The 23,699-nt window shown below is 37.9% G+C and overlaps 35 non-coding genes across 35 annotated transcripts; all 35 read left to right on the forward strand.

The window, feature by feature from the left end:
* Nucleotides 1-41: 41 nt before the first annotated feature.
* trnai-uau (transfer RNA isoleucine (anticodon UAU)) lies at nucleotides 42-135 on the forward strand. Its single transcript has 2 exons — nucleotides 42-79; nucleotides 100-135. It is a non-coding gene; the product is annotated as a tRNA-Ile (tRNA).
* Nucleotides 136-509: 374 nt separating this feature from the next.
* Nucleotides 510-603, forward strand: trnai-uau (transfer RNA isoleucine (anticodon UAU)). The gene is made up of 2 exons: nucleotides 510-547; nucleotides 568-603. It is a non-coding gene; the product is annotated as a tRNA-Ile (tRNA).
* Nucleotides 604-975: 372 nt separating this feature from the next.
* trnai-uau (transfer RNA isoleucine (anticodon UAU)) lies at nucleotides 976-1,069 on the forward strand. Its single transcript has 2 exons — nucleotides 976-1,013; nucleotides 1,034-1,069. It is a non-coding gene; the product is annotated as a tRNA-Ile (tRNA).
* Nucleotides 1,070-7,669: 6,600 nt separating this feature from the next.
* trnai-uau (transfer RNA isoleucine (anticodon UAU)) lies at nucleotides 7,670-7,763 on the forward strand. The gene is made up of 2 exons: nucleotides 7,670-7,707; nucleotides 7,728-7,763. It is a non-coding gene; the product is annotated as a tRNA-Ile (tRNA).
* A 725-nt stretch (nucleotides 7,764-8,488) lies between these two features.
* trnai-uau (transfer RNA isoleucine (anticodon UAU)) lies at nucleotides 8,489-8,582 on the forward strand. Its single transcript has 2 exons — nucleotides 8,489-8,526; nucleotides 8,547-8,582. It is a non-coding gene; the product is annotated as a tRNA-Ile (tRNA).
* A 608-nt stretch (nucleotides 8,583-9,190) lies between these two features.
* trnai-uau (transfer RNA isoleucine (anticodon UAU)) lies at nucleotides 9,191-9,284 on the forward strand. The gene is made up of 2 exons: nucleotides 9,191-9,228; nucleotides 9,249-9,284. It is a non-coding gene; the product is annotated as a tRNA-Ile (tRNA).
* A 619-nt stretch (nucleotides 9,285-9,903) lies between these two features.
* Nucleotides 9,904-9,997, forward strand: trnai-uau (transfer RNA isoleucine (anticodon UAU)). The gene is made up of 2 exons: nucleotides 9,904-9,941; nucleotides 9,962-9,997. It is a non-coding gene; the product is annotated as a tRNA-Ile (tRNA).
* Nucleotides 9,998-10,370: 373 nt separating this feature from the next.
* On the forward strand, nucleotides 10,371-10,464 carry trnai-uau (transfer RNA isoleucine (anticodon UAU)). Its single transcript has 2 exons — nucleotides 10,371-10,408; nucleotides 10,429-10,464. It is a non-coding gene; the product is annotated as a tRNA-Ile (tRNA).
* Nucleotides 10,465-11,085: 621 nt separating this feature from the next.
* Nucleotides 11,086-11,179, forward strand: trnai-uau (transfer RNA isoleucine (anticodon UAU)). Its single transcript has 2 exons — nucleotides 11,086-11,123; nucleotides 11,144-11,179. It is a non-coding gene; the product is annotated as a tRNA-Ile (tRNA).
* A 270-nt stretch (nucleotides 11,180-11,449) lies between these two features.
* On the forward strand, nucleotides 11,450-11,543 carry trnai-uau (transfer RNA isoleucine (anticodon UAU)). The gene is made up of 2 exons: nucleotides 11,450-11,487; nucleotides 11,508-11,543. It is a non-coding gene; the product is annotated as a tRNA-Ile (tRNA).
* Nucleotides 11,544-11,800: 257 nt separating this feature from the next.
* On the forward strand, nucleotides 11,801-11,894 carry trnai-uau (transfer RNA isoleucine (anticodon UAU)). The gene is made up of 2 exons: nucleotides 11,801-11,838; nucleotides 11,859-11,894. It is a non-coding gene; the product is annotated as a tRNA-Ile (tRNA).
* A 726-nt stretch (nucleotides 11,895-12,620) lies between these two features.
* On the forward strand, nucleotides 12,621-12,714 carry trnai-uau (transfer RNA isoleucine (anticodon UAU)). Its single transcript has 2 exons — nucleotides 12,621-12,658; nucleotides 12,679-12,714. It is a non-coding gene; the product is annotated as a tRNA-Ile (tRNA).
* Nucleotides 12,715-13,322: 608 nt separating this feature from the next.
* trnai-uau (transfer RNA isoleucine (anticodon UAU)) lies at nucleotides 13,323-13,416 on the forward strand. The gene is made up of 2 exons: nucleotides 13,323-13,360; nucleotides 13,381-13,416. It is a non-coding gene; the product is annotated as a tRNA-Ile (tRNA).
* A 619-nt stretch (nucleotides 13,417-14,035) lies between these two features.
* trnai-uau (transfer RNA isoleucine (anticodon UAU)) lies at nucleotides 14,036-14,129 on the forward strand. Its single transcript has 2 exons — nucleotides 14,036-14,073; nucleotides 14,094-14,129. It is a non-coding gene; the product is annotated as a tRNA-Ile (tRNA).
* A 370-nt stretch (nucleotides 14,130-14,499) lies between these two features.
* On the forward strand, nucleotides 14,500-14,593 carry trnai-uau (transfer RNA isoleucine (anticodon UAU)). Its single transcript has 2 exons — nucleotides 14,500-14,537; nucleotides 14,558-14,593. It is a non-coding gene; the product is annotated as a tRNA-Ile (tRNA).
* A 621-nt stretch (nucleotides 14,594-15,214) lies between these two features.
* Nucleotides 15,215-15,308, forward strand: trnai-uau (transfer RNA isoleucine (anticodon UAU)). The gene is made up of 2 exons: nucleotides 15,215-15,252; nucleotides 15,273-15,308. It is a non-coding gene; the product is annotated as a tRNA-Ile (tRNA).
* A 270-nt stretch (nucleotides 15,309-15,578) lies between these two features.
* On the forward strand, nucleotides 15,579-15,672 carry trnai-uau (transfer RNA isoleucine (anticodon UAU)). The gene is made up of 2 exons: nucleotides 15,579-15,616; nucleotides 15,637-15,672. It is a non-coding gene; the product is annotated as a tRNA-Ile (tRNA).
* A 269-nt stretch (nucleotides 15,673-15,941) lies between these two features.
* Nucleotides 15,942-16,035, forward strand: trnai-uau (transfer RNA isoleucine (anticodon UAU)). Its single transcript has 2 exons — nucleotides 15,942-15,979; nucleotides 16,000-16,035. It is a non-coding gene; the product is annotated as a tRNA-Ile (tRNA).
* Nucleotides 16,036-16,761: 726 nt separating this feature from the next.
* trnai-uau (transfer RNA isoleucine (anticodon UAU)) lies at nucleotides 16,762-16,855 on the forward strand. The gene is made up of 2 exons: nucleotides 16,762-16,799; nucleotides 16,820-16,855. It is a non-coding gene; the product is annotated as a tRNA-Ile (tRNA).
* A 270-nt stretch (nucleotides 16,856-17,125) lies between these two features.
* On the forward strand, nucleotides 17,126-17,219 carry trnai-uau (transfer RNA isoleucine (anticodon UAU)). Its single transcript has 2 exons — nucleotides 17,126-17,163; nucleotides 17,184-17,219. It is a non-coding gene; the product is annotated as a tRNA-Ile (tRNA).
* Nucleotides 17,220-17,489: 270 nt separating this feature from the next.
* Nucleotides 17,490-17,583, forward strand: trnai-uau (transfer RNA isoleucine (anticodon UAU)). Its single transcript has 2 exons — nucleotides 17,490-17,527; nucleotides 17,548-17,583. It is a non-coding gene; the product is annotated as a tRNA-Ile (tRNA).
* Nucleotides 17,584-17,853: 270 nt separating this feature from the next.
* On the forward strand, nucleotides 17,854-17,947 carry trnai-uau (transfer RNA isoleucine (anticodon UAU)). Its single transcript has 2 exons — nucleotides 17,854-17,891; nucleotides 17,912-17,947. It is a non-coding gene; the product is annotated as a tRNA-Ile (tRNA).
* Nucleotides 17,948-18,673: 726 nt separating this feature from the next.
* On the forward strand, nucleotides 18,674-18,767 carry trnai-uau (transfer RNA isoleucine (anticodon UAU)). Its single transcript has 2 exons — nucleotides 18,674-18,711; nucleotides 18,732-18,767. It is a non-coding gene; the product is annotated as a tRNA-Ile (tRNA).
* Nucleotides 18,768-19,024: 257 nt separating this feature from the next.
* On the forward strand, nucleotides 19,025-19,118 carry trnai-uau (transfer RNA isoleucine (anticodon UAU)). The gene is made up of 2 exons: nucleotides 19,025-19,062; nucleotides 19,083-19,118. It is a non-coding gene; the product is annotated as a tRNA-Ile (tRNA).
* A 270-nt stretch (nucleotides 19,119-19,388) lies between these two features.
* On the forward strand, nucleotides 19,389-19,482 carry trnai-uau (transfer RNA isoleucine (anticodon UAU)). The gene is made up of 2 exons: nucleotides 19,389-19,426; nucleotides 19,447-19,482. It is a non-coding gene; the product is annotated as a tRNA-Ile (tRNA).
* Nucleotides 19,483-19,752: 270 nt separating this feature from the next.
* On the forward strand, nucleotides 19,753-19,846 carry trnai-uau (transfer RNA isoleucine (anticodon UAU)). Its single transcript has 2 exons — nucleotides 19,753-19,790; nucleotides 19,811-19,846. It is a non-coding gene; the product is annotated as a tRNA-Ile (tRNA).
* Nucleotides 19,847-20,128: 282 nt separating this feature from the next.
* On the forward strand, nucleotides 20,129-20,222 carry trnai-uau (transfer RNA isoleucine (anticodon UAU)). The gene is made up of 2 exons: nucleotides 20,129-20,166; nucleotides 20,187-20,222. It is a non-coding gene; the product is annotated as a tRNA-Ile (tRNA).
* Nucleotides 20,223-20,492: 270 nt separating this feature from the next.
* Nucleotides 20,493-20,586, forward strand: trnai-uau (transfer RNA isoleucine (anticodon UAU)). The gene is made up of 2 exons: nucleotides 20,493-20,530; nucleotides 20,551-20,586. It is a non-coding gene; the product is annotated as a tRNA-Ile (tRNA).
* A 270-nt stretch (nucleotides 20,587-20,856) lies between these two features.
* trnai-uau (transfer RNA isoleucine (anticodon UAU)) lies at nucleotides 20,857-20,950 on the forward strand. Its single transcript has 2 exons — nucleotides 20,857-20,894; nucleotides 20,915-20,950. It is a non-coding gene; the product is annotated as a tRNA-Ile (tRNA).
* Nucleotides 20,951-21,676: 726 nt separating this feature from the next.
* trnai-uau (transfer RNA isoleucine (anticodon UAU)) lies at nucleotides 21,677-21,770 on the forward strand. Its single transcript has 2 exons — nucleotides 21,677-21,714; nucleotides 21,735-21,770. It is a non-coding gene; the product is annotated as a tRNA-Ile (tRNA).
* A 257-nt stretch (nucleotides 21,771-22,027) lies between these two features.
* Nucleotides 22,028-22,121, forward strand: trnai-uau (transfer RNA isoleucine (anticodon UAU)). The gene is made up of 2 exons: nucleotides 22,028-22,065; nucleotides 22,086-22,121. It is a non-coding gene; the product is annotated as a tRNA-Ile (tRNA).
* A 258-nt stretch (nucleotides 22,122-22,379) lies between these two features.
* On the forward strand, nucleotides 22,380-22,473 carry trnai-uau (transfer RNA isoleucine (anticodon UAU)). Its single transcript has 2 exons — nucleotides 22,380-22,417; nucleotides 22,438-22,473. It is a non-coding gene; the product is annotated as a tRNA-Ile (tRNA).
* A 257-nt stretch (nucleotides 22,474-22,730) lies between these two features.
* On the forward strand, nucleotides 22,731-22,824 carry trnai-uau (transfer RNA isoleucine (anticodon UAU)). The gene is made up of 2 exons: nucleotides 22,731-22,768; nucleotides 22,789-22,824. It is a non-coding gene; the product is annotated as a tRNA-Ile (tRNA).
* A 270-nt stretch (nucleotides 22,825-23,094) lies between these two features.
* On the forward strand, nucleotides 23,095-23,188 carry trnai-uau (transfer RNA isoleucine (anticodon UAU)). Its single transcript has 2 exons — nucleotides 23,095-23,132; nucleotides 23,153-23,188. It is a non-coding gene; the product is annotated as a tRNA-Ile (tRNA).
* A 269-nt stretch (nucleotides 23,189-23,457) lies between these two features.
* Nucleotides 23,458-23,551, forward strand: trnai-uau (transfer RNA isoleucine (anticodon UAU)). Its single transcript has 2 exons — nucleotides 23,458-23,495; nucleotides 23,516-23,551. It is a non-coding gene; the product is annotated as a tRNA-Ile (tRNA).
* The last annotated feature ends 148 nt before the right edge of the window (nucleotides 23,552-23,699 follow it).

Consider the following 23,699-nt stretch of genomic DNA (forward strand, 5'->3'; position numbering starts at 1 on the left):
CGATGCCGACATGGTTGTTGGTATTTGACTTTGTTTCAGAAGCTCCAGTGGCGCAATCGGTCAGTGCGCGGTACTTATAAGGCAGTACGTAGCAGAGCAATGCCGAGGTTGTGAGTTCGAGCCTCACCTGGAGCATGGTTTTAGAAAGCAAATGACAATATAGTAGCAAAAGTGTTCAAGGTCTAAATAATAATAAAAAAAAAAATCGGTTGAATGTTGTGTGTCTGTTATTAATTAAGAAGAATTCTCAGAGAATCATGCAAAAGACCTGTCTAACAGTGCATGATTATCGTTAATTAACAGACAGTTCAAGGTATAATGGATAGCCCAGCATTGTATTGAATATGAATCTTCAATTGAGGTACATAATAGGTAGAATTTGTGCCAATTATTTGTCAAGAGAGGATTACAGGTAGGGACTGGTGTAATCAAGCTTAGACTTGTTTTAAAATTGTCCATTTTGGTTCGCTTCCCCAAATGGTATTTGATAATGTAGCTTTCATTCAGTAGCTCCAGTGGCGCAATCGGTCAGCGCGCGGTACTTATAAGGCAGTACATAGCAGAGCAATGCCGAGGTTGTGAGTTCGAGCCTCACCTGGAGCATGGTTTTAGAAAGCAAATGACAATATAGTAGCAAAAGTGTTCAAGGTCTAAATAATAAAAAAAAAAAATCGGTTGAATGTTGTGTGTCTGTTATTAATTAAGAAGAATTCTCAGAGAATCATGCAAAAGACCTGTCTAACAGTGCATGATTATCGTTAATTAACAGACAGTTCAAGGTATAATGGATAGCCCAGCATTGTATTGAATATGAATCTTCAATTGAGGTACATAATAGGTAGAATTTGTGCCAATTATTTGTCAAGAGAGGATTACAGGTAGGGACTGGTGTAATCAAGCTTAGACTTGTTTTAAAATTGTCCATTTTGGTTCGCTTCCCCAAATGGTATTTGATAATGTAGCTTTCATTCAGTAGCTCCAGTGGCGCAATCGGTCAGCGCGCGGTACTTATAAGGCAGTACGTAGCAGAGCAATGCCGAGGTTGTGAGTTCGAGCCTCACCTGGAGCATGGTTTTAGAAAGCAAATGACAATATAGTAGCAAAAGTGATCAAAGATCTGCTGAACATTGCTTTGATGTCAGTAATTAGAAGAATGATTAGGGAATGGTGCAAAAGACCTTTGAAACATTGGATGACTATCTTACAGAAGTATAATATTCAAGGACTAACTTTAAAAGATTGTTATTACAAAGAATTAACATCAGGGGCCGTATTCACAAAACATTTTATCTTACCACTAAGAGTTCTCCTAAATAGCAGTAAAAGTTCTTAGCTAAGAGTTTTCTCTTAAAACCTATTAACAAAGCTGCTGAGACCAACTTTTACTAAGGAATAGACTGAAGTCTTAAGCTAAGAGTAAGGGCGGGGTTGACCTCGTTGCTATGGAGTAAACACACAGTGATTGGCTGATGGGGAGGAGTCAGCGATTTAATCATAGAAACTCTCATTGTAGAATGAGGTGTCATGTTTCCATATTAAAATAAAGGTTTAAAAATACAAATATTGCCCTATTCAAAATAAAATGTTGCCATATTGTTGCCATAAAGTTTTTAAAATATAGGCTAAGTGTCACTAATTAAACTAGTATATATATAATGAATATAATGAAAGTGCTACAGTTCAAGGTTCCTTATATGACTTTAGGGGGACGTTCCATTTTGGTTATTTTATGGTCAAAAAAAGAACGTTACAAAGAGAATATTTGGGACATTAACAGAACGTTCCCACACGGTCCTCTGTTGATCGTTTAATAACGTTCCATTTTGGTTATTTTATGGTCATGCATGAATGTTACAAAGAGGACATTTGGGAAGTTAACAGAACGTCCTATAGTGATAGTCCCCTCAACATTCCTAGAACGTCCTGAATGTTCCCTGAAGGTCCACCAAATAACGTTCCCCAAACCTTAAAAGAACTCCACATCGTGATCGTCTCTGAATGTTCTGGGAACGTTACTAGGTGACAGGTTACCCCGCTAGAAATTTTACGTTCCCAGAACATTCTCAGAACGTCCCCACTGGTGTTGAGTAACGTTCCCATTATGTTCAGAGACAGTCACGATGTGGAGTTGTTTTAAGGTTTGGGGGACGTTATTTGGTGGACCTTCAGGGAACATTCAAGACATTCTCTGAACGTTTAGGGAACCATACTTTATTTAGAAATGTTCTCAGAACGTCCCCGCTGCCCTTTTTTAAAAAACATGAATTGAAAATTAGAGCTAAATTGACTAATAAAAGTTTTTGTTTCTTTGTTTCTTTCATACACATCTTCTTAATGAGGTGTTGATGTTTTATCAAAATTTATAAATGTCACCGTTATGGAGGTAAGCGCTTGTTTTAGCTGGGCTCCTGACCCTTGACAATTTGACTTTAGTTTTTCTCCAATTGTTGTAACTGTGTTTTTCTAAAGCATTTGGTACAATAAAAAATTGTGAGAAAATTAAAGTCTGTTCAAATTGGTTTTGGATGCTTGATTATTGATGATGATATAAACTCATACAGTGGTCTTATTCACAAATCTCTGAAAATTGTGTTATCATTCATCTAGACATAATGCAGGATTATGAAAGTTTTTATCCTTATGCAGAAATTATTCAGACAGTATCACGTAGATTCACACAGACATCAAGATTCTGCATATGATCCTCAACAATGGTGACAAAATTTTCAGATAAACACTGAACATCACAAAACAAGCTACAAAAAAGATATTTTAGTGACACCATCGCTGAGGATCATACGCTGATTCATGATGTCTGTGTGAGTCCTAAAGACACTGCTCAAAACTCTACATAATGTATTAAAAAACTAATAAAAAAGGAGGTAAAAACACCTTTAATTAATACAAAAATGCAATTTAATACACTCAGTTCAGGTTTTGGTGATAATCAATGAATCAGGACACTCCATGATGATTGCATCACCAGCACAAAACAACCAAATTCATCTGATCAGACTTTCTCCTGTTTTCTTTTGCTATAACTAATGTGTTTTGAGAACACAGTTAAAGCAGCCAGAGAAAATCAAATGTTAAAAATGTCAAGAATCAAGAGCACATCTAAAGCAAACGCTCTCCTCTATAACGGTGACTTCAAACTTTATTATTTTGTATTAAACACCCACACAGCCGGCGACATTCTCGTGACCTTGTTCAACTTTGCCTAAAAGTTCTCTAAAAGTGACAAAAATTCTAAAACTTTACAGAACATTTGGGACATAAAACGTCCTCTTTTGGTAATGAAAGTGCGGCAGTTTAAGTTTCCTTATATGATTTTAGGGGGACGTTCCAATTTGGTTAATTTTATGCTCACACAAGAACGTTACAATGAGGATATTTAGGACATTAACTGAACGTTGCTACATTTTTTTTTTGTTGGTCATTTAATAACGTTCCCGATATGAGTTTAGGGGAACGTTTTATTTTGGTTATTTTATGGTCATGCAAGAACGTTACAAAGAGGACATTTGGGAAGTTAACAGAACGTCCTATAGTGATAGTCCCCTAAACACGTCCTGAATGTTCCTTAAAGGTCCACCAAATAACGTTCCCCAAACCTTAAAAGAACTCCACATCGTTCTTGCATGACCATAAAATAACCAAAATAGAATGTCCCCCTGAAGTCATATCGGGAACGTGATTAAATGACCAACAGAGGACCATGTGGGAACATTCTGTTAATGTCCCAAATCTCCTATTTGTACACTGTAAAATGTAATTTTTTTGTAATTAGTGTAGTTTACTTATAAAGCTTAATTAAACTGTTGGGTTTACATAAAAAAAACTTACGGAAACCGATTGCCTTAAATTTAGCAAGTAAGTTAACTCATCATTTTGAATTGATAAAACTAGCTTCCACACAGTACAGAGTACTTAGAAATCTTGAGGATTGGTAATTCAATTTTACAAATTGAGTACTTAGTTCAGTCATGTTAAAAATCTTGTTCACATTATGTAGAAACTGCCTTAAATTTCTCAAGCATTTTTTACTCAAAGTTGCAACAATGGACCATACATTTATTTGTGTTTATTAAACTGGAGATACTGTTGAAAATAATACAGTTTGATGTCACCATCATGGTGGAAAGTGTTTGCTTTAGTTGGGATCTTGACCTTGACTTTTAACATTAGTGTATCTCTGGCTGTCGTAACTCAGTGTTTGTAAAACACAGCTGTTATGGTGAAAAAAGCCAAAAGAAATACTGGGATTGATCTGTTGGATCTGTACCACTGATTCTTGATGTCTCCGTGTGTCTATATAGTCCAAAATGTTTTTTGACTAACATATTAAAAATATGATTTCAACAGTGCGCCGTCTCTTGCTAGTTTCATTGGTTATTAAAAAAAAATACTAATTTGTTTTTAATAACAAACCACACTTTTCACACTTTTGATTAAGAATAAACCTCAGGATTAAATCTTTGGGTATTCAATGATATCATCAGGAAAGATGCAACAGATCAATCCCAGTATTTCTCTTGGCTTTTGTTGCAACTGAGTAAAAAATGCTTGAGAAATTTAAGGCAGTTTCTACATAATGTGAACAAGATTTTTAACATGACTGAACTAAGTACTCAATTTGTAAAATTGAATTACCAATCCTCAAGATTTCTAAGTACTCTGTACTGTGTGGTAGCTAAACCCAACAGTTTAATTAAGCTTTCTAAGTAAACTCAACTAATTACATTTTACAGTGAATACTCAAGATTTCTAAGTACTCTGTACTGTGTGGAAGCTAGTTTTATCAATTCAAAATAATGAGTTAACTTACTTGCTAAATTTAAGGCAATCGGTTTCCTTAAGTTTTTTATGTAAACCCAACAGTTTAATTAAGCTTTCTAAGTAAACTCAACTAATTACATTTTACAGTGTAACGTTCTTTTTTAACCATAGAATAACCAAAAGAGAACGCCCCCCTAAAGTTATATAAGGAACCTTGAACTGCAGCACTTTCATTACCAAAAGAAGACGTTTAAGGAACGTCCCGAATGTTCTGTAAAGGTTCAGAATTTTCATCACCTTTTGAGAACTTTTAGGGAACGTTGCGCAAGGTCCTGAGAATGTTGCCTTCTATGTGGGAGGTTGTCCTGCTAAAAATTTTACGTTCCCAGAACATTCTCAGAACGTCCACTGGTATTAAGAACATTGTCTATGTTCAGTTCAGTAATGTTCAGTTTAATGTCCTAAATATCCTCATTGTAACGTTCTTATGTGACCATAAAATAAACCAAATTGGAACGTCCCCCTAAAATCATATAATGAACCTTGAACTGCAGCTCTTTCATAACCAAAAGAGGATGTTTTATGTCCCAAATGTTCTGTAAAATTTGGTTTGTAATAAGTGAAGATGCAGATATCTAGAGAGATCTGGGGCCGTATTCACAAAACACCTTAAGGCTAAAAGTAGCTCCTAAATTGCCGATTTAAGAGAAACTCTTAAAAATAATGGGCGTGTCAGTCCTAATTTTAGGAGTCCTACATTTTTGCTCTAAGAGTATTTCACAAAGCATTTTAACGCTAAAACTAGCTCCTAAATCTGTGAAACGTTAGGAGTAGTCAAGAGGACTCCTAAGTCACTAAGACCAAATCACAATCAGTCCTAATCCACCCAAAGACACTGAAAACCATTGAGGGAATAGAGGATAGAGCCTTAGGTGCTGAACATTTTCTTCATAAATGCAATAAAATGCAATGCAATAAAAAAAAAAATGTAATTTATAGATTTGAATCAATGCCAAAAATTAATCTTTAACAAATAAATAAATAAATAAATATTGTCTGATTACCTGTGGCAGTGGTTTACATGGGTTCACACTTACAAATAATTGAATAGAGTAAAAAAAAAAAAAATATATATATATATATATATATATATATATATATCATCTGTGTATTTATTCCTCTTCTCGTGCTGATTAGAAAGACCGTTTGAATGTGTTTCTCCCAAACTTTGTTTATAAAACATAATTTGTCGGTTGAATTCTGCATTCTCTTGAGATGCAGACATCCAAGAGGTGGACAATTAACTGGATAGTTTAATTAGTGACACTTAGCCTACATTTTAAAACCTTTATGGCAAAAATATGTCAACATTTTATTTTGACTGTGGGAACATTTTTATTAAAAAAAAAAACATTTATTTGAATAGGGCAACATTTGTATTTTTAAACCTTTATTTTAATATGGAAACATGACACCTCATTCTACAATATTTCTGTGATTAAATCACTGACTCCTCCCATCAGCCAATCACTGTGTGTTTACTCCATAGCAACGAGGTCAGCCCCGCCCTTACTCTTACTTAAGACTTCAGTCTATTCCTTAGTAAAAGTTTGTCTCAGCAGCTTTGTGAATAGGTTTTAAGAGAAAACTCTTAGCTAAGAACTTTTAGGAGAACTCTTAGTGGTAAGATAAAATGTTTTGTGAATACGGCCCCTGTTATTGTTTAATGTTGTTTGTGTTATCTGAGTTTTATGTGTCACCATTGTGCTGAAGGGTAGTTCCTGTGCTTCAGTCAGTGATGATCCAGAAACACTGATGTTTTGCTGCATGTTGCTTTATTTAAAGACAGTAACTGTGTAGTTATTGATGCAGTGATACAGCAGTTACATTAGCTCATGTGTGTGTTTTTGTCAGCTAATGATTTAATGCAAGAGATTTGCAATTTAAAGAAAAGGTTTCAAAATATTAATTATGAAAATACCTGTATAGAGCTTGAAGTGAAAATAGTTTTTGTTTGAACAGCCACTTTTATTAGTCAAGTTTTTGACAAGGGCAGCGGGGACGTTCTGAGAACATTTCCAAATAAAGTATGGTTCCCTAAACGTTCAGAGAATGCCTTGAATGTTCCCTAAAGGTCCACCAAATAATGTCCCCCAAAACTTAAAACAACTCCACATCGTGACCGTCTGTGAACATAATGGGAATGTTACTCAACACCAGTGGGACGTTCTGAGAATGTTCTGGGAACGTAAAATTTCTAGCGGGGTAGTGACTTAGGAGTCCTCTTGACTACTCCTAACATTTCACAGACTTAGGAGCTAGTTTTAGCGCTAAAATGCTTTGTGAAATACTCTTAGAGCAAAAATTTAGGAGTCCTAAAATTAGGACTGACACACCCATTATTTTTAAGAGTTTCTCCTAAATTGGCAAGTTAGGAGCTACTTTTAGCCTTAAGATGTTTTGTGAATACGGCCCCAGGATTATAGCGCTAGTAGGTACGATGCCCACATGGTTGTTGGTATTTGTCTTTGTTTCAGAAGCTCCAGTGGCGCAATCGGTCAGCGCGCGGTACTTATAAGGCAGTACGTAGCAGAGCAATGCCGAGGTTGTGAGTTTGAGCCTCATCTGGAGCATGGTTTTAGAAAGCAAATGACAATATAGTAGCAAAAGTGTTCAAAGATCGGCTGAACATTTCTTTGATGTCATTAATTAGAAGAATGATTAGGGAATGGTGCAAAAGACCTTTTAAACTTTGGAGGACTATCTTAAAGAAGTAGAATATTCAAGGACTAACTTTAAAAGATTGTTATTACAAAGAATCAACATCATGATTGTAGCGTTAGTAGGTACGATGCCCACATGGTTGTTGGTATTTGACTTTGTTTCAGAAGCTCCAGTGGCGCAATCGGTCAGCGCGCGGTACTTATAAGGCAGTACGTAGCAGAGCAATTCCGAGGTTGTGAGTTCGAGCCTCACCTGGAGCATGGTTTTAGAAAGCAAATGACAATATAGTAGCAAAAGTGTTTAAAGATCGGCTGAACATTGCTTTGATGTCATTAATTAGAAGAATGATTAGGGAATGGTGCAAAAGACCTTTGAAACATTGGATGACTATCTTACAGAAGTAGAATATTCAAGGACTAACTTTAAAAGATTGTTATTACAAAGAATCAACATCATGATTGTAGCGCTAGTAGGTACGATGCCCACATGGTTGTTGGTATTTGACTTTGATTCAGAAGCTCCAGTGGCGCAATCGGTCAGTGCGCGGTACTTATAAGGCAGTACGTAGCAGAGCAATGCTGAGGTTGTGAGTTCGAGCCTCACCTGGAGCATGGTTATAGAAAGCAAATGTCAATATAGTAGCAAAAGTGTTCAAGGTCTAAATAATAATAAAAAAAAAAATCGGTTGAATGTTGTGTGTCTGTTATTAATTAAGAAGAATTCTCAGAAAATCATGCAAAAGACCTGTCTAACAGTGCATGATTATCGTTAATTAACAGACAGTTCAAGGTATAATGGATAGCCCAGCATTGTATTGAATATGAATCTTCAATTGAGGTACATAATAGGTAGAATTTGTGCCAATTATTTGTCAAGAGAGGATTACAGGTAGGGACTGGTGTAATCAAGCTTAGACTTGTTTTAAAATTGTCCATTTTGGTTCGCTTCCCCAAATGGTATTTGATAATGTAGCTTTGCTTCAGTAGCTCCAGTGGCGCAATCGGTCAGCGCGCGGTACTTATAAGGCAGTACGTAGCAGAGCAATGCCGAGGTTGTGAGTTCGAGCCTCACCTGGAGCATGCTTTTAGAAAGCAAATGACAATATAGTAGCAAAAGTGTTCAAAGATCGGCTGAACATTTCTTTGATGTCATTAATTAGAAGAATGATTAGGGAATGGTGCAAAAGACCTTTTAAACTTTGGAGGACTATCTTAAAGAAGTAGAATATTCAAGGACTAACTTTAAAAGATTGTTATTACAAAGAATCAACATCATGATTATAGCGCTAGTAGGTACGATGCCCACATGGTTGTTGGTATTTGACTTTGTTTCAGAAGCTCCAGTGGCGCAATCGGTTAACGCGCGGTACTTATAAGGCAGTACGTAGCAGAGCAATTCCGAGGTTGTGAGTTCGAGCCTCATCTGGAGCATGGTTTTAGAAAGCAAATGACAATATAGTAGCAAAAGTGTTCAAAGATCGGCTGAACATTGCTTTGATGTCAGTAATTAGAAGAATGATTAGGGAATGGTGCAAAAGACCTTTTAAACTTTGGAGGACTATCTTAAAGAAGTAGAATATTCAAGGACTAACTTTAAAAGATTGTTATTACAAAGAATCAACATCATGATTATAGCGCTAGTAGGTACGATGCCCACATGGTTGTTGGTATTTGACTTTGTTTCAGAAGCTCCAGTGGCGCAATCGGTCAGCGCGCGGTACTTATAAGGCAGTACATAGCAGAGCAATGCCGAGGTTGTGAGTTCGAGCCTCACCTGGAGCATGGTTTTAGAAAGCAAATGACAATATAGTAGCAAAAGTGTTCAAAGACTGACTTGAAAAATCGGCTGAACATTGCTTTGATGTCATTAATTAGAAGAATGATTAGGGAATGGTGCAAAAGACCTTTTTAACATGGGATGACTATCTTAAAGTAGTAAAATATTCAAGGACTAACTTGAAATATTTTTTTGACACCGAATCAACATCATGATTATAGCGCTAGTAGGTACGATGCCCACATGGTTGTTGGTATTTGACTTTGTTTCAGAAGCTCCAGTGGCGCAATCGGTCAGCGCGCGGTGCTTATAAGGCAGTACGTAGCAGAGCAATGCCGAGGTTGTGAGTTCGAGCCTCACCTGTAGCATGGTTTTAGAAAGCAAATGACAATATAGTAGCAAAACTGTTCAAAGATCGGCTGAACATTGCTTTGATGTCATTAATTAGAAGAATGATTAAGGAATGGTGCAAAAGACCTTTGAAACATTGGATTACTATCTTAAAGTAGTAAAATATTCAAGGACTAACTTGAAACATTTTTTTGACACAGAATCAACATCATGATTATAGCGCTAGTAGGTACGATGCCCACATGGTTGTTGGTATTTGACTTTGTTTCAGAAGCTCCAGTGGCGCAATCGGTCAGCGCGCGGTACTTATAAGGCAGTACGTAGCAGAGCAATGCCGAGGTTGTGAGTTCGAGCCTCACCTGGAGCATGGTTTTAGAAAGCAAATGACAATATAGTAGCAAAAGTGTTCAAGGTCTAAATAATAAAAAAAAAAAAATCGGTTGAATGTTGTGTGTCTGTTATTAATTAAGAAGAATTCTCAGAGAATCATGCAAAAGACCTGTCTAACAGTGCATGATTATCGTTAATTAACAGACAGTTCAAGGTATAATGGATAGCCCAGCATTGTATGCAATATGAATCTTCAATTGAGGTACATAATAGGTAGAATTTGTGCCAATTATTTGTCAAGAGAGGATTACAGGTAGGGACTGGTGTAATCAAGCTTAGACTTGTTTTAAAATTGTCCATTTTGGTTCGCTTCCCCAAATGGTATTTGATAATGTAGCTTTCATTCAGTAGCTCCAGTGGCGCAATCGGTCAGCGCGCGGTACTTATAAGGCAGTACGTAGCAGAGCAATGCCGAGGTTGTGAGTTCGAGCCTCACCTGGAGCATGGTTTTAGAAAGCAAATGACAATATAGTAGCAAAAGTGTTCAAAGATCGGCTGAACATTGCTTTGATGTCAGTAATTAGAAGAATGATTAGGGAATGGTGCAAAACACCTTTTTAACATGGGATGACTATCTTACAGAAGTAGAATATTCAAGGACTAACTTTAAAAGATTGTTATTACAAAGAATTAACATCAGGATTATAGCGCTAGTAGGTACGATGCCCACATGGTTGTTGGTATTTGTCTTTGTTTCAGAAGCTCCAGTGGCGCAATCGGTCAGCGCGCGGTACTTATAAGGCAGTACGTAGCAGAGCAATGCCGAGGTTGTGAGTTTGAGCCTCATCTGGAGCATGGTTTTAGAAAGCAAATGACAATATAGTAGCAAAAGTGTTCAAAGACTGACTTGAAAAATCGGCTGAACATTGCTTTGATGTCATTAATTAGAAGAATGATTAGGGAATGGTGCAAAAGACCTTTTTAACATGGGATGTCTATCTTAAAGAAGTAGAATATTCAAGGACTAACTTTAAAAGATTGTTATTACAAAGAATCAACATCATGATTATAGCGCTAGTAGGTACGATGCCCACATGGTTGTTGGTATTTGACTTTGTTTCAGAAGCTCCAGTGGCGCAATCGGTCAGCGCGCGGTACTTATAAGGCAGTACGTAGCAGAGCAATGCCGAGGTTGTGAGTTCGAGCCTCACCTGGAGCATGGTTTTAGAAAGCAAATGACAATATAGTAGCAAAAGTGTTCAAAGACTGACTTGAAAAATCGGCTGAACATTGCTTTGATGTCATTAATTAGAAGAATGATTAGGGAATGGTGCAAAAGACCTTTTTAACATGGGATGTCTATCTTAAAGAAGTAGAATATTCAAGGACTAACTTTAAAAGATTGTTATTACAAAGAATCAACATCATGATTATAGCGCTAGTAGGTACGATGCCCACATGATTGTTGGTATTTTACTTTGTTTCAGAAGCTCCAGTGGCGCAATCGGTCAGCGCGCGGTACTTATAAGGCAGTACGTAGCAGAGCAATGCCGAGGTTGTGAGTTCGAGCCTCACCTGGAGCATGGTTTTAGAAAGCAAATGACAATATAGTAGCAAAAGTGTTCAAAGATCGGCTGAACATTTCTTTGATGTCATTAATTAGAAGAATGATTAGGGAATGGTGCAAAAGACCTTTTAAACTTTGGAGGACTATCTTAAAGAAGTAGAATATTCAAGGACTAACTTTAAAAGATTGTTATTACAAAGAATCAACATCATGATTGTAGCGTTAGTAGGTACGATGCCCACATGGTTGTTGGTATTTGACTTTGTTTCAGAAGCTCCAGTGGCGCAATCGGTCAGCGCGCGGTACTTATAAGGCAGTACGTAGCAGAGCAATTCCGAGGTTGTGAGTTCGAGCCTCACCTGGAGCATGGTTTTAGAAAGCAAATGACAATATAGTAGCAAAAGTGTTTAAAGATCGGCTGAACATTGCTTTGATGTCATTAATTAGAAGAATGATTAGGGAATGGTGCAAAAGACCTTTGAAACATTGGATGACTATCTTACAGAAGTAGAATATTCAAGGACTAACTTTAAAAGATTGTTATTACAAAGAATCAACATCATGATTGTAGCGCTAGTAGGTACGATGCCCACATGGTTGTTGGTATTTGACTTTGATTCAGAAGCTCCAGTGGCGCAATCGGTCAGTGCGCGGTACTTATAAGGCAGTACGTAGCAGAGCAATGCTGAGGTTGTGAGTTCGAGCCTCACCTGGAGCATGGTTATAGAAAGCAAATGTCAATATAGTAGCAAAAGTGTTCAAGGTCTAAATAATAAAAAATAAAAAAAATCGGTTGAATGTTGTGTGTCTGTTATTAATTAAGAAGAATTCTCAGAAAATCATGCAAAAGACCTGTCTAACAGTGCATGATTATCGTTAATTAACAGACAGTTCAAGGTATAATGGATAGCCCAGCATTGTATTGAATATGAATCTTCAATTGAGGTACATAATAGGTAGAATTTGTGCCAATTATTTGTCAAGAGAGGATTACAGGTAGGGACTGGTGTAATCAAGCTTAGACTTGTTTTAAAATTGTCCATTTTGGTTCGCTTCCCCAAATGGTATTTGATAATGTAGCTTTGCTTCAGTAGCTCCAGTGGCGCAATCGGTCAGCGCGCGGTATTTATAAGGCAGTACGTAGCAGAGCAATGCCGAGGTTGTGAGTTCGAGCCTCACCTGGAGCATGCTTTTAGAAAGCAAATGACAATATAGTAGCAAAAGTGTTCAAAGATCGGCTGAACAGTTCTTTGATGTCATTAATTAGAAGAATGATTAGGGAATGGTGCAAAAGACCTTTTAAACTTTGGAGGACTATCTTAAAGAAGTAGAATATTCAAGGACTAACTTTAAAAGATTGTTATTACAAAGAATCAACATCATGATTATAGCGCTAGTAGGTACGATGCCCACATGGTTGTTGGTATTTGACTTTGTTTCAGAAGCTCCAGTGGCGCAATCGGTCAGCGCGCGGTACTTATAAGGCAGTACGTAGCAGAGCAATTCCGAGGTTGTGAGTTCGAGCCTCATCTGGAGCATGGTTTTAGAAAGCAAATGACAATATAGTAGCAAAAGTGTTCAAAGATCGGCTGAACATTGCTTTGATGTCAGTAATTAGAAGAATGATTAGGGAATGGTGCAAAAGACCTTTTAAACTTTGGAGGACTATCTTAAAGAAGTAGAATATTCAAGGACTAACTTTAAAAGATTGTTATTACAAAGAATCAACATCATGATTATAGCGCTAGTAGGTACGATGCCCACATGGTTGTTGGTATTTGACTTTGTTTCAGAAGCTCCAGTGGCGCAATCGGTCAGCGCGCGGTACTTATAAGGCAGTACATAGCAGAGCAATGCCGAGGTTGTGAGTTCGAGCCTCACCTGGAGCATGGTTTTAGAAAGCAAATGACAATATAGTAGCAAAAGTGTTCAAAGACTGACTTGAAAAATCGGCTGAACATTGCTTTGATGTCATTAATTAGAAGAATGATTAGGGAATGGTGCAAAAGACCTTTTTAACATGGGATGACTATCTTAAAGTAGTAAAATATTCAAGGACTAACTTGAAATATTTTTTTGACACCGAATCAACATCATGATTATAGCGCTAGTAGGTACGATGCCCACATGGTTGTTGGTATTTGACTTTGTTTCAGAAGCTCCAGTGGCGCAATCGGTCAGCGCGCGGTGCTTATAAGGCAGTACGTAGCAGAGCAATGCCGAGGTTGTGAGTTCGAGCCTCACCTGTAGCATGGTTTTAGAAAGCAAATGACAATATAGTAGCAAAACTGTTCAAAGATCGGCTGAACATTGCTTTGATGTCATTAATTAGAAGAATGATTAAGGAATGGTGCAAAAGACCTTTGAAACATTGGATTACTATCTTAAAGTAGTAAAATATTCAAGGACTAACTTGAAACATTTTTTTGACACAGAATCAACATCATGATTATAGCGCTAGTAGGTACGATGCCCACATGGTTGTTGGTATTTGACTTTGTTTCAGAAGCTCCAGTGGCGCAATCGGTCAGCGCGCGGTACTTATAAGGCAGTACGTAGCAGAGCAATGCCGAGGTTGTGAGTTCGAGCCTCACCTGGAGCATGGTTTTAGAAAGCAAATGACAATATAGTAGCAAAAGTGTTCAAGGTCTAAATAAAAAAAAAAAAATCGGTTGAATGTTGTGTGTCTGTTATTAATTAAGAAGAATTCTCAGAGAATCATGCAAAAGACCTGTCTAACAGTGCATGATTATCGTTAATTAACAGACAGTTCAAGGTATAATGGATAGCCCAGCATTGTATGCAATATGAATCTTCAATTGAGGTACATAATAGGTAGAATTTGTGCCAATTATTTGTCAAGAGAGGATTACAGGTAGGGACTGGTGTAATCAAGCTTAGACTTGTTTTAAAATTGTCCATTTTGGTTCGCTTCCCCAAATGGTATTTGATAATGTAGCTTTCATTCAGTAGCTCCAGTGGCACAATCGGTCAGTGCGCGGTACTTATAAGGCAGTACGTAGCAGAGCAATGCCGAGGTTGTGAGTTCGAGCCTCACCTGGAGCATGGTTTTAGAAAGCAAATGACAATATAGTAGCAAAAGTGTTCAAAGATCGGCTGAACATTGCTTTGATGTCAGTAATTAGAAGAATGATTAGGGAATGGTGCAAAACACCTTTTTAACATGGGATGACTATCTTACAGAAGTAGAATATTCAAGGACTAACTTTAAAAGATTGTTATTACAAAGAATTAACATCAGGATTATAGCGCTAGTAGGTACGATGCCCACATGGTTGTTGGTATTTGTCTTTGTTTCAGAAGCTCCAGTGGCGCAATCGGTCAGCGCGCGGTACTTATAAGGCAGTACGTAGCAGAGCAATGCCGAGGTTGTGAGTTTGAGCCTCATCTGGAGCATGGTTTTAGAAAGCAAATGACAATATAGTAGCAAAAGTGTTCAAAGACTGACTTGAAAAATCGGCTGAACATTGCTTTGATGTCATTAATTAGAAGAATGATTAGGGAATGGTGCAAAAGACCTTTTTAACATGGGATGTCTATCTTAAAGAAGTAGAATATTCAAGGACTAACTTTAAAAGATTGTTATTACAAAGAATCAACATCATGATTATAGCGCTAGTAGGTACGATGCCCACATGGTTGTTGGTATTTGACTTTGTTTCAGAAGCTCCAGTGGCGCAATCGGTCAGCGCGCGGTACTTATAAGGCAGTACGTAGCAGAGCAATGCCGAGGTTGTGAGTTCGAGCCTCACCTGGAGCATGGTTTTAGAAAGCAAATGACAATATAGTAGCAAAAGTGTTCAAAGACTGACTTGAAAAATCGGCTGAACATTGCTTTGATGTCATTAATTAGAAGAATGATTAGGGAATGGTGCAAAAGACCTTTTTAACATGGGATGTCTATCTTAAAGAAGTAGAATATTCAAGGACTAACTTTAAAAGATTGTTATTACAAAGAATCAACATCATGATTATAGCGCTAGTAGGTACGATGCCCACATGATTGTTGGTATTTTACTTTGTTTCAGAAGCTCCAGTGGCGCAATCGGTCAGCGCGCGGTACTTATAAGGCAGTACGTAGCAGAGCAATGCCGAGGTTGTGAGTTCGAGCCTCACCTGGAGCATGGTTTTAGAAAGCAAATGACAATATAGTAGCAAAAGTGTTCAAAGACTGACTTGAAAAATCGGCTGAACATTGCTTTGATGTCATTAATTAGAAGAATGATTAGGGAATGGTGCAAAAGACCTTTTTAACATGGGATGACTATCTTAAAGTAGTAAAATATTCAAGGACTAACTTGAAATATTTTTTTGACACAGAATCAACATCATGATTATAGCGCTAGTAGGTACGATGCCCACATGGTTGTTGGTATTTTACTTTGTTTCAGAAGCTCCAGTGGCGCAATCGGTCAGCGCGCGGTACTTATAAGGCAGTACGTAGCAGAGCAATGCCGAGGTTGTGAGTTCGAGCCTCACCTGGAGCATGGTTTTAGAAAGCAAATGACAATATAGTAGCAAAAGTGTTCAAAGATCGGCTGAACATTGCTTTGATGTCAGTAATTAGAAGAATGATTAGGGAATGGTGCAAAAGACCTTTTTAACATGGGATGTCTATCTTAAAGAAGTAGAATATTCAAGGACTAACTTTAAAAGATTGTTATTACAAAGAATCAACATCATGATTATAGCGCTAGTAGGTACGATGCCCACATGGTTGTTGGTATTTGACTTTGATTCAGAAGCTCCAGTGGCGCAATCGGTCAGTGCGCGGTACTTATAAGGCAGTACGTAGCAGAGCAATGCTGAGGTTGTGAGTTCGAGCCTCACCTGGAGCATGGTTTTAGAAAGCAAATGTCAATATAGTAGCAAAAGTGTTCAAGGTCTAAATAATAAAAAATAAAAAAAATCGGTTGAATGTTGTGTGTCTGTTATTAATTAAGAAGAATTCTCAGAAAATCATGCAAAAGACCTGTCTAACAGTGCATGATTATCGTTAATTAACAGACAGTTCAAGGTATAATGGATAGCCCAGCATTGTATTGAATATGAATCTTCAATTGAGGTACATAATAGGTAGAATTTGTGCCAATTATTTGTCAAGAGAGGATTACAGGTAGGGACTGGTGTAATCAAGCTTAGACTTGTTTTAAAATTGTCCATTTTGGTTCGCTTCCCCAAATGGTATTTGATAATGTAGCTTTGCTTCAGTAGCTCCAGTGGCGCAATCGGTCAGCGCGCGGTACTTATAAGGCAGTACGTAGCAGAGCAATGCCGAGGTTGTGAGTTCGAGCCTCACCTGGAGCATGGTTTTAGAAAGCAAATGACAATATAGTAGCAAAAGTGTTCAAAGACTGACTTGAAAAATCGGCTGAACATTGCTTTGATGTCATTAATTAGAAGAATGATTAGGGAATGGTGCAAAAGACCTTTTTAACATGGGATGTCTATCTTAAAGAAGTAGAATATTCAAGGACTAACTTTAAAAGATTGTTATTACAAAGAATCAACATCATGATTATAGCGCTAGTAGGTACGATGCCCACATGGTTGTTGGTATTTGACTTTGTTTCAGAAGCTCCAGTGGCGCAATCGGTCAGCGCGCGGTACTTATAAGGCAGTACGTAGCAGAGCAATGCCGAGGTTGTGAGTTCGAGCCTCACCTGGAGCATGGTTTTAGAAAGCAAATGACAATATAGTAGCAAAAGTGTTCAAAGACTGACTTGAAAAATCGGCTGAACATTGCTTTGATGTCATTAATTAGAAGAATGATTAGGGAATGGTGCAAAAGACCTTTTTAACATGGGATGTCTATCTTAAAGAAGTAGAATATTCAAGGACTAACTTTAAAAGATTGTTATTACAAAGAATCAACATCATGATTATAGCGCTAGTAGGTACGATGCCCACATGATTGTTGGTATTTTACTTTGTTTCAGAAGCTCCAGTGGCGCAATCGGTCAGCGCGCGGTACTTATAAGGCAGTACGTAGCAGAGCAATGCCGAGGTTGTGAGTTCGAGCCTCACCTGGAGCATGGTTTTAGAAAGCAAATGACAATATAGTAGCAAAAGTGTTCAAAGACTGACTTGAAAAATCGGCTGAACATTTCTTTGATGTCATTAATTAGAAGAATGATTAGGGAATGGTGCAAAAGACCTTTTAAACTTTGGAGGACTATCTTAAAGAAGTAGAATATTCAAGGACTAACTTTAAAAGATTGTTATTACAAAGAATCAACATCATGATTGTAGCGTTAGTAGGTACGATGCCCACATGGTTGTTGGTATTTGACTTTGTTTCAGAAGCTCCAGTGGCGCAATCGGTCAGCGCGCGGTACTTATAAGGCAGTACGTAGCAGAGCAATTCCGAGGTTGTGAGTTCGAGCCTCACCTGGAGCATGGTTTTAGAAAGCAAATGACAATATAGTAGCAAAAGTGTTTAAAGATCGGCTGAACATTGCTTTGATGTCATTAATTAGAAGAATGATTAGGGAATGGTGCAAAAGACCTTTGAAACATTGGATGACTATCTTACAGAAGTAGAATATTCAAGGACTAACTTTAAAAGATTGTTATTACAAAGAATCAACATCATGATTGTAGCGCTAGTAGGTACGATGCCCACATGGTTGTTGGTATTTGACTTTGATTCAGAAGCTCCAGTGGCGCAATCGGTCAGTGCGCGGTACTTATAAGGCAGTACGTAGCAGAGCAATGCTGAGGTTGTGAGTTCGAGCCTCACCTGGAGCATGGTTATAGAAAGCAAATGTCAATATAGTAGCAAAAGTGTTCAAGGTCTAAATAATAAAAAATAAAAAAAATCGGTTGAATGTTGTGTGTCTGTTATTAATTAAGAAGAATTCTCAGAAAATCATGCAAAAGACCTGTCTAACAGTGCATGATTATCGTTAATTAACAGACAGTTCAAGGTATAATGGATAGCCCAGCATTGTATTGAATATGAATCTTCAATTGAGGTACATAATAGGTAGAATTTGTGCCAATTATTTGTCAAGAGAGGATTACAGGTAGGGACTGGTGTAATCAAGCTTAGACTTGTTTTAAAATTGTCCATTTTGGTTCGCTTCCCCAAATGGTATTTGATAATGTAGCTTTGCTTCAGTAGCTCCAGTGGCGCAATCGGTCAGCGCGCGGTATTTATAAGGCAGTACGTAGCAGAGCAATGCCGAGGTTGTGAGTTCGAGCCTCACCTGGAGCATGCTTTTAGAAAGCAAATGACAATATAGTAGCAAAAGTGTTCAAAGATCGGCTGAACATTTCTTTGATGTCATTAATTAGAAGAATGATTAGGGAATGGTGCAAAAGACCTTTTAAACTTTGGAGGACTATCTTAAAGAAGTAGAATATTCAAGGACTAACTTTAAAAGATTGTTATTACAAAGAATCAACATCATGATTATAGCGCTAGTAGGTACGATGCCCACATGGTTGTTGGTATTTGACTTTGTTTCAGAAGCTCCAGTGGCGCAATCGGTCAGCGCGCGGTACTTATAAGGCAGTACGTAGCAGAGCAATGCCGAGGTTGTGAGTTCGAGCCTCACCTGGAGCATGGTTTTAGAAAGCAAATGACAATATAGTAGCAAAAGTGTTCAAAGACTGACTTGAAAAATCGGCTGAACATTGCTTTGATGTCATTAATTAGAAGAATGATTAGGGAATGGTGCAAAAGACCTTTGAAACATTGGATGACTATCTTAAAGAAGTAGAATATTCAAGGACTAACTTTAAAAGATTGTTATTACAAAGAATCAACATCATGATTATAGCGCTAGTAGGTACGATGCCCACATGGTTGTTGGTATTTGACTTTGTTTCAGAAGCTCCAGTGGCGCAATCGGTCAGCGCGCGGTACTTATAAGGCAGTACGTAGCAGAGCAATGCCGAGGTTGTGAGTTCGAGCCTCACCTGGAGCATGGTTTTAGAAAGCAAATGACAATATAGTAGCAAAAGTGTTCAAAGACTGACTTGAAAAATCGGCTGAACATTGCTTTGATGTCATTAATTAGAAGAATGATTAGGGAATGGTGCAAAAGACCTTTTTAACATGGGATGACTATCTTACAGAAGTAGAATATTCAAGGACTAACTTTAAAAGATTGTTATTACAAAGAATCAACATCATGATTATAGCGCTAGTAGGTACGATGCCCACATGGTTGTTGGTATTTGACTTTGTTTCAGAAGCTCCAGTGGCGCAATCGGTCAGCGCGCGGTACTTATAAGGCAGTACGTAGCAGAGCAATGCCGAGGTTGTGAGTTCGAGCCTCACCTGGAGCATGGTTTTAGAAAGCAAATGACAATATAGTAGCAAAAGTGTTCAAGGTCTGAAATAATAAAAAATAAAAAAAATCGGCTGAACATTGCTTTGATGTCATTAATTAGAAGAATGATTAGGGAATGGTGCAAAAGACCTTTTTAACATGGGATGTCTATCTTAAAGAAGTAGAATATTCAAGGACTAACTTTAAAAGATTGTTATTACAAAGAATCAACATCATGATTATAGCGCTAGTAGGTACGATGCCCACATGGTTGTTGGTATTTTACTTTGTTTCAGAAGCTCCAGTGGCGCAATCGGTCAGCGCGCGGTACTTATAAGGCAGTACGTAGCAGAGCAATGCCGAGGTTGTGAGTTCGAGCCTCACCTGGAGCATGGTTTTAGAAAGCAAATGACAATATAGTAGCAAAAGTGTTCAAAGACTGACTTGAAAAATCGGCTGAACATTGCTTTGATGTCATTAATTAGAAGAATGATTAGGGAATGGTGCAAAAGACCTTTTAAACTTTGGAGGACTATCTTAAAGAAGTAGAATATTCAAGGACTAACTTTAAAAGATTGTTATTACAAAGAATCAACATCATGATTGTAGCGTTAGTAGGTACGATGCCCACATGGTTGTTGGTATTTGACTTTGTTTCAGAAGCTCCAGTGGCGCAATCGGTCAGCGCGCGGTACTTATAAGGCAGTACGTAGCAGAGCAATGCCGAGGTTGTGAGTTCGAGCCTCACCTGGAGCATGGTTTTAGAAAGCAAATGACAATATAGTAGCAAAAGTGTTCAAAGACTGACTTGAAAAATCGGCTGAACATTGCTTTGATGTCATTAATTAGAAGAATGATTAGGGAATGGTGCAAAAGACCTTTGAAACATTGGATGACTATCTTACAGAAGTAGAATATTCAAGGACTAACTTTAAAAGATTGTTATTACAAAGAATCAACATCATGATTGTAGCGCTAGTAGGTACGATGCCCACATGGTTGTTGGTATTTGACTTTGATTCAGAAGCTCCAGTGGCGCAATCGGTCAGCGCGCGGTACTTATAAGGCAGTACGTAGCAGAGCAATTCCGAGGTTGTGAGTTCGAGCCTCACCTGGAGCATGGTTTTAGAAAGCAAATGACAATATAGTAGCAAAAGTGATAAAAGATCGGCTGAACATTGCTTTGATGTCATTAATTAGAAGAATGATTAGGGAATGGTGCAAAAGACCTTTGAAACATTGGATGACTATCTTACAGAAGTAGAATATTCAAGGACTAACTTTAAAAGATTGTTATTACAAAGAATCAACATCATGATTGTAGCGCTAGTAGGTACGATGCCCACATGGTTGTTGGTATTTGACTTTGATTCAGAAGCTCCAGTGGCGCAATCGGTCAGTGCGCGGTACTTATAAGGCAGTACGTAGCAGAGCAATGCTGAGGTTGTGAGTTCGAGCCTCACCTGGAGCATGGTTATAGAAAGCAAATGTCAATATAGTAGCAAAAGTGTTCAAGGTCTAAATAATAAAAAATAAAAAAAATCGGTTGAATGTTGTGTGTCTGTTATTAATTAAGAAGAATTCTCAGAAAATCATGCAAAAGACCTGTCTAACAGTGCATGATTATCGTTAATTAACAGACAGTTCAAGGTATAATGGATAGCCCAGCATTGTATTGAATATGAATCTTCAATTGAGGTACATAATAGGTAGAATTTGTGCCAATTATTTGTCAAGAGAGGATTACAGGTAGGGACTGGTGTAATCAAGCTTAGACTTGTTTTAAAATTGTCCATTTTGGTTCGCTTCCCCAAATGGTATTTGATAATGTAGCTTTGCTTCAGTAGCTCCAGTGGCGCAATCGGTCAGCGCGCGGTACTTATAAGGCAGTACGTAGCAGAGCAATGCCGAGGTTGTGAGTTCGAGCCTCACCTGGAGCATGGTTTTAGAAAGCAAATGACAATATAGTAGCAAAAGTGTTCAAAGATCGGCTGAACATTGCTTTGATGTCATTAATTAGAAGAATGATTAGGGAATGGTGCAAAAGACCTTTGAAACATTGGATGACTATCTTACAGAAGTAGAATATTCAAGGACTAACTTTAAAAGATTGTTATTACAAAGAATCAACATCATGATTGTAGCGCTAGTAGGTACGATGCCCACATGGTTGTTGGTATTTGACTTTGATTCAGAAGCTCCAGTGGCGCAATCGGTCAGCGCGCGGTACTTATAAGGCAGTACGTAGCAGAGCAATTCCGAGGTTGTGAGTTCGAGCCTCACCTGGAGCATGGTTTTAGAAAGCAAATGACAATATAGTAGCAAAAGTGTTTAAAGATCGGCTGAACATTGCTTTTGATGTCATTAATTAGAAGAATGATTAGGGAATGGTGCAAAAGACCTTTGAAACATTGGATGACTATCTTACAGAAGTAGAATATTCAAGGACTAACTTTAAAAGATTGTTATTACAAAGAATCAACATCATGATTATAGCGCTAGTAGGTACGATGCCCACATGGTTGTTGGTATTTGACTTTGTTTCAGAAGCTCCAGTGGCGCAATCGGTCAGCGCGCGGTACTTATAAGGCAGTACGTAGCAGAGCAATGCCGAGGTTGTGAGTTCGAGCCTCATCTGGAGCATGGTTTTAGAAAGCAAATGACAATATAGTAGCAAAAGTGTTCAAAGATCGGCTGAACATTGCTTTGATGTCATTAATTAGAAGAATGATTAGGGAATGGTGCAAAAGACCTTTTAAACTTTGGAGGACTATCTTAAAGAAGTAGAATATTCAAGGACTAACTTTAAAAGATTGTTATTACAAAGAATCAACATCATGATTATAGCGCTAGTAGGTACGATGCCCACATGGTTGTTGGTATTTGACTTTGTTTCAGAAGCTCCAGTGGCGCAATCGGTCAGCGCGCGGTACTTATAAGGCAGTACGTAGCAGAGCAATGCCGAGGTTGTGAGTTCGAGCCTCACCTGGAGCATGGTTTTAGAAAGCAAATGACAATATAGTAGCAAAAGTGTTCAAAGACTGACTTGAAAAATCGGCTGAACATTGCTTTGATGTCATTAATTAGAAGAATGATTAGGGAATGGTGCAAAAGACCTTTTTAACATGGGATGTCTATCTTAAAGAAGTAGAATATTCAAGGACTAACTTTAAAAGATTGTTATTACAAAGAATCAACATCATGATTATAGCGCTAGTAGGTACGATGCCCACATGGTTGTTGGTATTTGACTTTGTTTCAGAAGCTCCAGTGGCGCAATCGGTCAGCGCGCGGTACTTATAAGGCAGTACGTAGCAGAGCAATGCCGAGGTTGTGAGTTCGAGCCTCACCTGGAGCATGGTTTTAGAAAGCAAATGACAATATAGTAGCAAAAGTGTTCAAAGACTGACTTGAAAAATCGGCTGAACATTGCTTTGATGTCATTAATTAGAAGAATGATTAGGGAATGGTGCAAAAGACCTTTTTAACATGGGATGACTATCTTAAAGTAGTAAAATATTCAAGGACTAACTTGAAATATTTTTTTGACACAGAATCAACATCATGATTATAGCGCTAGTAGGTACGATGCCCACATGGTTGTTGGTATTTGACTTTGTTTCAGAAGCTCCAGTGGCGCAATCGGTCAGCGCGCGGTACTTATAAGGCAGTACGTAGCAGAGCAATGCCGAGGTTGTGAGTTCGAGCCTCACCTGGAGCATGGTTTTAGAAAGCAAATGACAATATAGTAGCAAAAGTGTTCAAAGATCGGCTGAACATTGCTTTGATGTCAGTAATTAGAAGAATGATTAGGGAATGGTGCAAAAGACCTTTGAAACATTGGATGTCTATCTTACAGAAGTATAATA

This window comes from Chanodichthys erythropterus, chromosome 20, assembly GCF_024489055.1.
Source record: "Chanodichthys erythropterus isolate Z2021 chromosome 20, ASM2448905v1, whole genome shotgun sequence".
NCBI classification, from domain to species: Eukaryota; Metazoa; Chordata; class Actinopteri; order Cypriniformes; family Xenocyprididae; genus Chanodichthys; species Chanodichthys erythropterus.